Genomic DNA, 7,713 nt, shown 5'->3' with positions numbered 1-7,713 from the left:
CTTAATGAAAATGCATTCAATATCTTTCAAATAAATAATTAGAATGATTAAACTTATCACACATCTAATTTAATTAAATTTTATAAATATCTAAATGGGACCACTATCGTTAAAATGAAATTATTATATAATAAAGGAAGAGTCAAATTTTTAATAAAAATGCATTCAATGTCTTTCAAATAAGTAATTAAAATGGTTGAATAAACTTAGATCTCAGTTAATTTAATTATATAAATATTTAAATAGAACCAATATCGTAAAAATGAATTTATTACATAATGAAGCACGAGTTAAATTCTAAATGAAAATGCATTCAATATCTTTCAAATATATAATTAAAATGATTAAACTTGTCACACTTCTAATTTAATTAAATTATATAAATATTTGAATGGGACCAATATCGTAAAAATGAAATTATTACATAATAAAGGAAGAGTCAAATTCTTAATGAAAATGCATTCAATGTCTTTCAAATAAGTAATTAAAATGATTGAAATGATCTTAGATCTCAGTTATTTAAATTTATAAATATATAAATGGAACCAATATCGTAAAAATAAAGTTATTACATAATAAAGCACGAGTCAAATTCAAAATGAAAATGCATTCAATGTTTTTCAAATAAGTAATTAAAATGACCTGAACATCTGCTCTTAAAAATGCGATTGTATATATATTTGAATAATTTTAATTCATATTTTTTTAGTTTTTCATTAGTTTTATATAGTTATACAAATATAATATAATAATTATATATATTGTTATCATTTAGGTATACTTTAATCTATTTTACTAAGTGTTACATCGAAAAAAAATTTATTATAATTTCATTGAATATTATTGTTGAATTTAATGTGAAAAAATTATCGTTATAAAAAAAAATGTACAAAGTTCTTTTTTTAAATATTTATATTAGATAAAATTAATTTCATAAAAATGTGATAATATGATGTAAATAATATGTTATAATATTTTAAACTCGAATATTTTATGACAGAAATCAGCTGATAACTGTCAAAAATAATTATGACATTATTTAAAACATATATTATTATTTTAATTTTTTTAACATATTATTAGTTTAAAATTTAAATAAATCGTTAATTTGCTAATTAAAATTTAAAATAATATTATGTTATAAAAATTAAAATAGTAATATATGTTGTAAATAATATTTTATAGTGCCTTAGCTGCTGTTAATATTTTTTGACAGAAATCAGCTGATAGTTTTCAAAAATAACAATCGAATTTTAAGTATTATATTATATTATTTAATACATATTATTATTTGAATTTTTATAACATATTATTTTAAAATTTAATTAACAAATTTTGCTTAATTAATATTTTTTGATAGAAATCAGCTGATTAAAGTGTTAATTTGTTTATTAATTTTTTAAATAATATGTTTTAAATAATATGTTATAATATTTTTGACAGTTATCAGCTGATTTCTATCAAAAAAAAATATTAATCAAGAAGAAGGTATTATAACATATTATTTACAACATAATACTATGTTAATTATATTACTATTAAATATATTACTATTTTTACCATATTATTATTTTAAAATTTAATTATCAAATTAATGCTTTAATCAGCTGATTTCTGTGAAAAAATATTAATCAAGTTTATACAAACTTTATTTTATTTTTTTTTAAATATTCTTTTTAACAAAAAATCGAAGAATGGCGCGCGCGTAGCGCGCGATTGTGTTGTTCTAGTAACTAGTATATAAAATCGAAGAATGCGCGTAGCGCGCACTTGTTTTTTTCCGGTGTTTAAAAAAAGACGTGTCATAACTTGAAGTTATGATAATTAAATCGCGACATTAAACAATCAAAAAAATTAATCATTGCACCTAATAATTAAAACTTGTTAAAAAAGATGAAGAAAGAAAGAGCGCATTTAAATATATGAGAAAACATGAATAAAATAATTCTCACTTCGATAATAGAAAATATTTAAAAAAGACTATATAAATTATCTTTTTTTTTTTAAATTGAAATATTCATCCTAATTAATTGTGTGTTTATTCATTTTGAGGTAACGGATAGTAACTATCTACAATCTACAGTCTACAATCTACATTCTAAATCTACATCTCTACAATCAAATATTTATGAAACCGTTACCTCGTAATAAAATAAGAGTTTATCACTTACCAATCGATGTTCAACAGCAGAGGAGATAACTGCATCGAAGCTACGTTGATCTGTAACATACAAATAGAATATAAATTATAACAGCGTTTTAAATAATTATTATCTAATTAGTATTTTAATATCTAATTAGTATTTTACACATTAAATTTTATATTCGACGCGTACAATATCAGTAGATAGGTATATATAATTGAATAATTTTATAAATTTTGTAAAGATTATTTTTTTAAATATAAAAAACTTTTATAATATTTATACATATAGAGTTATTTCTCTCTAATTTTCCTTTATTTAAATTATTCAATATATAAATAGAATTATATAATATCTATGCGTAAAAAAATACGTGATTTATAACAAGTCAAATATTATACATATACATCATATTATATAAATATCATATAAATAATAAACACTCACCACAAAGTTGCTCCGCCGGTGCCTGATGCCTCCTAGTCCTGCTCCTCCTCTCAGGTCAGATTGATCAGGATTGTCCAATAATTCAAGTCAAAGTCTGCTGATTGATGATAACGCGCGATACTTTGAACGACACTCCCGCACTTAAACGCGCGATACTTTGAACGACACTCCCGCACTTGAACGCGCGACACTATCGTCCGATTGTGTCTTATTGTTAGACGGTCGTGTTGCCGATCATATCGCTCAATTTTATGGCGATGTCAAGCACACCATATGTGCTTCATTAGTAATAACTGTCATTTCTTAATAATTACTATTCTATAATATCGATAACACCCCCCTTTAATGAAAATTATAATAAATTAATATTATATATAAAAGGAATTTTTGTACGTTCTTTGTTATGAATCCGCGAAAATTCGATAATCAATTTTAATATATTCGCGGTTTGCAGTTTATTTCCGAATTACACGATAGCGCAATCGATGAATCACAAAAGTAAAAAGAAATAAAATAAAATAACATAATTCGTACTAAAAATTTTAAGATATTATCATGAATTTTTCTGCAAATTTTATATCACTATTACTTTTTCTTTTAGTCCAAAATTATTATATATTCTCAAAATATCCGCAAAATATCTGATATGTGATATATTTTAAAATATAACTTTATTTTAACTAATGTAAACTCAAATGATCAATCAACATAAATGAATGGATTACAAAATATATAATATAAAATCTGTACATTATAATAATAAGTAATTATAATTATTTAATCATTTAAAATTTATAATCACACATACAATTAATATAATTGTTAGTATGTTCTTTTAAAATAAATTAGATTGAATATATTATGTATTACTATATAAAATGTTCCTTTTCCTTTTCTTAAACTGTAATTCTTAAACTGTATTCATAATCTTTATTATACTTTTAATCTTTAATAACCCATTCATTTTAAGGTAACGGAACTATCTACAAAATCTACAGTCTATACACAAGCTACAATCTAAATCTACACATTTCCACACAATCTAATCTCTACAAAACCGTTACCTTTTGTAATAAAATAATTTTTCACTCACCGGTCGATGCACAATAGCGGAGTTAACTGCATTGAAGCTACGTTGATCTGTAACATATAAATAAAATTCAAATTATAGAACTGCTCAAAATAATTAATACTTAAAAAAATTATTATTTTGTATGCATTAAATTTTATATTCGATGCATACAAATAATAAACAGCAATATAATTAAAAAAATTTATAAATTTTTATTTAATAATAATTGAATTAATAATAAATACTTACACAATAGTTGCTCCGCTGGTGCCCGACGTCTTTCCCAGACCTCCTCCTCCTCTCAGATTGTCAAGATCATCAGTCGTCAGTTACGTTGATCTGTAACATACAATTAAAATTCAAATTGTAGTAGCGACAAAAATAATTAATATTTTAGAAAATTATTACTGTACGCATTGGATTTTATTTTCCATGCCTACAATAGAGAGCAAGTAGAAATATAGTTGAATAATTTTTTAATTTTTATTTAATTTATAATTTTTATTTAATTTACAATTATTAAATTTTTATTTAATTTATAATTATTTTTTATTTGATTTATAATAATTTTATTATTTTATTTTATTTTATTTTATAAATTTTTATTTAGTAATTGAACTAAATAAAGTCTTAATAAACTAAATAAATACTCACTCCATGATTGTTCGACTGGTGCCCAATGTCTCCCAGACCTCCTCCTCTCAGATTTTCAAGACAGTCAGTTATGTTGATCTGTAACATATAAATAAAATTCAAATTGTAGCAGCACACAAAATATATAAATATTCAGATGGGACCAATATCGTAAATATGATTTTATTACATAATGAAGCAAGTGTCAAATTCTGAATGAAAATGCATTCAATGTTATTCAAATAAGTAATTAAAATGATTAAATTTATCAAACATCTAATTTAATTAAATTATATAAATATTCAGATGGGACCAATATAGTAAAAATGAAATTATTACATAATGAAGCAAGAGTCAAATTCTTAATAAAAATGCATTCAATGTCTTTCAAATAAGTAATTAAGATGATTGAAATAATCTTAGATCTCAGTTAATTAAATTATATAAATATTTAAATAGAACCAATATCGTAAAAATGAATTTATTACATAATAAAGCACGAGTTAAATTCTAAATAAAAATGCATTCAATGTCTTTCAAATATATAATTAAAATGATTAAATTGATCAAACATCTAATTTAATTAAATTATATAAATATTCAGATGGGACCAATATAGTAAAAATGAAATTATTACATAATGAAGCAAGAGTCAAATTATTAATAAAAATGCATTCAATGTCTTTCAAATAAGTAATTAAGATGATTGAAATAATCTTAGATCTCAGTTAATTAAATTATATAAATATTTAAATAGAACCAATATCGTAAAAATGAATTTATTACATAATAAAGCACGAGTTAAATTCTAAATGAAAATGCATTCAATGTCTTTCAAATATATAATTAAAATGATTAAATTGATCAAATATCTAATTTAATTAAATTATATAAATATTCATGTGGGACCAATATCGTAAAAATGAAATTATTACATAATGAAGTAAGAGTCAAATTCTTAATGAAAATGCATTTAATGTCTTTCAAATAAGTAATTAAAATGATTAAACTTATCACACATCTCATTTAATTAAATTCCATAGAATCGTTTTCATTAGAGACTTTTTAGAAGTCATTAAAATATTCATGAGATTGTTAATACGAATGCTTATTGAAAATATATATAATGCATAATTTAAATTTCTTTCTGAGCTAATTTAAAAAATAGATTTTTTTAACCAATGTTATATTATTGCGTTTTTTGAAAAAAAAAAAAAAAAAAAAAAAAAAGAATAACTTTAAGATATTTATGAAATTTTTAATGCGAGTGCTTATCGAAAATATTATAAATTTAAATATATGTATATATGTATAATGTAAATTTATTTCTGAGCTAATCTCAAAAATCAATTTATATCCTAAACAATATTATGTTATTATTATATTAGCGGTTTTTATGTGCTGGCTAATATATATTTCAAATAAATGGCGATGATATAAATTCGATGATAGGTATAATTAGTTAAATAAAATCAATTTACTCACCGGTCGTTGAAACGCGGTTATATTTTCGTTGATTGTTGCGTCGCTTCGGAAAGTCGTTCCTATAAATAATATTATATTATTATTATATGAGCGATTTTCATATGCTAGCTATATATTTCAGGTAAATGACAATGATATAATCAGGTAAATAAAGTCAATTTGCTCACCAGTCGTTGAAACGCTGCCATATTCTCGTTGATTGTTGCGTCGTTTCGGAAATCGTTCGCCGAGATGCATTTCCATCGACCAGGCATTACAGATTTCGATTTCCCGCATTAAATAATACGATAGAACGATCACCCGTTACTTTGTACGGCATTCTCGACACCGATTGCACGCACTACGCACCGGATTGCATAAATAACAACGGATAAATAACGACGATATATAACCATCCGCCACTTTCGATATTCGCGATATGTAGTGAAGTAGTACGCTGTGACGTAGTACATCGTGACGTAGTGCAACACTTTGTGCGGCGCGAACTTCACGCGGTTCGCGCGCGACACAATCATCTGAAAACGATAAATTATGTATTGATTAAATATCTCACATCCAAAATATAGTTTTCCCAAAGCACAAAAGCTTGAACGCGATGCGATTCGTACAAATAAATGACGCCAAATGATACATACCTCTTAATAAATAGAATGTTCAATGAGATCGATCGATTCGGAGAAAAAGCGGCTAAGCGGCGTAGCCCGGCGGATGCAGACTGTCGTAGGTTGATTAACCGTGATCGCACGAGTTAATTAATACTTCCTGCTAATTGCCCGTGGCACGATTCAATACTCCCAACATTCGTTTGTACGCGGAATTCATTCTTAACGGGAAAAACGCGTGAAAAATGCGGAGCCGATTGAGCGCGATACCGTGACTAGCGCGAGGACGCGAGGGACGAAGGACGTGACGTAGTAACTACGTATGTCGACACTCAGCGCGCCGCGCGCCAAATTCAAAAACCATTATAGGCTGTAACTATAGTACTTGAACCATCGTCTAAATTATTACTGTGTATTTAAATTTATATTATATACGATTCAATATTTCGATTTCGTAATCACGGCGATTGTAATTTCAAGTGTGTCACTTATATGTGTGTGTACGGAACCTGACATTCATACATATTAATTTCAAATTTCGAAAAACTGATTAAAGATATTAATCGCAATTGAATGTATTAAGTAAAATTCCAATGATCGTCCATCAATATTTCATGCAATTGTGAATATCGTAATGTATCATGCTCGTTATCAATTAAACAGATTGTACTTATAATTAATATCTAATTTGTAGGCTGGTATGATGATGGTACCATCATATTGTGCAGATAATGTACTGTTGAAATATATAAAAGAATAATTTTTGGCTCGTTTTAAAATATTGAAATCTGAAATTTTTAAACCGCGGACCCCATACGGCGCGAATTCATTTTATGTATATTAGATCAAAAAGTTTGTAGGCTGGTATGCTGATGGTACCATCATATTGTGCAGATAATGTACTGTTGAAATATATAAAAGAATAATTTTTGGCTCGTTTCAAAATATTGAAATCTGAAATTTTTAAACCGCGGACCCCATACGGCGCGAATTCATTTTATGTATATGAGATCAAAAAGTTTGTACGCTGTTATGCTGATGGTACCATCATATTGTGCAGATAATGTATTGTTGAAATATATATACGATGAATTTTTGACTCGTTTTAAAATATTAGAAATCGATACTTTTTTACCGCTGATCCCATGCGACGCAATCTTATTTCATGTTTATCATATTAAAAAATTTGTACGCTGGTGTCTGCATGGTACCAAAAGATTCTGTAATCAATGTACTATTAAAATGTATAATCGATGAATTTTTGGCTCGTCTTAAAATATTAGAAATCGATACTTTTTTGACGCGGACCTTGTGCGACGCATCCTTAATT

At 25.5% G+C, this 7,713-nt stretch overlaps 1 long non-coding RNA gene across 1 annotated transcript; it reads right to left on the bottom strand.

The window, feature by feature from the left end:
* Positions 1-2,164: 2,164 nt before the first annotated feature.
* On the bottom strand, positions 2,165-6,381 carry LOC145935056 (uncharacterized). Its single transcript, XR_014425153.1, has 7 exons — positions 5,949-6,381; positions 5,782-5,840; positions 4,318-4,395; positions 3,913-4,002; positions 3,685-3,731; positions 2,592-2,931; positions 2,165-2,221 (listed from the first exon to the last, which is right to left on the bottom strand). It is a non-coding gene; the product is annotated as an uncharacterized LOC145935056 (long non-coding RNA).
* Positions 6,382-7,713: the final 1,332 nt, after the last annotated feature.

This window comes from Prenolepis imparis, unplaced genomic scaffold (assembly GCF_030444845.1).
Source record: "Prenolepis imparis isolate NDT839.2.m4 unplaced genomic scaffold, iyPreImpa1.0 SCAF_4, whole genome shotgun sequence".
NCBI lineage: Eukaryota > Metazoa > Arthropoda > Insecta > Hymenoptera > Formicidae > Prenolepis > Prenolepis imparis.
This window is presented reverse-complemented; position numbering and strand designations above follow the sequence as displayed.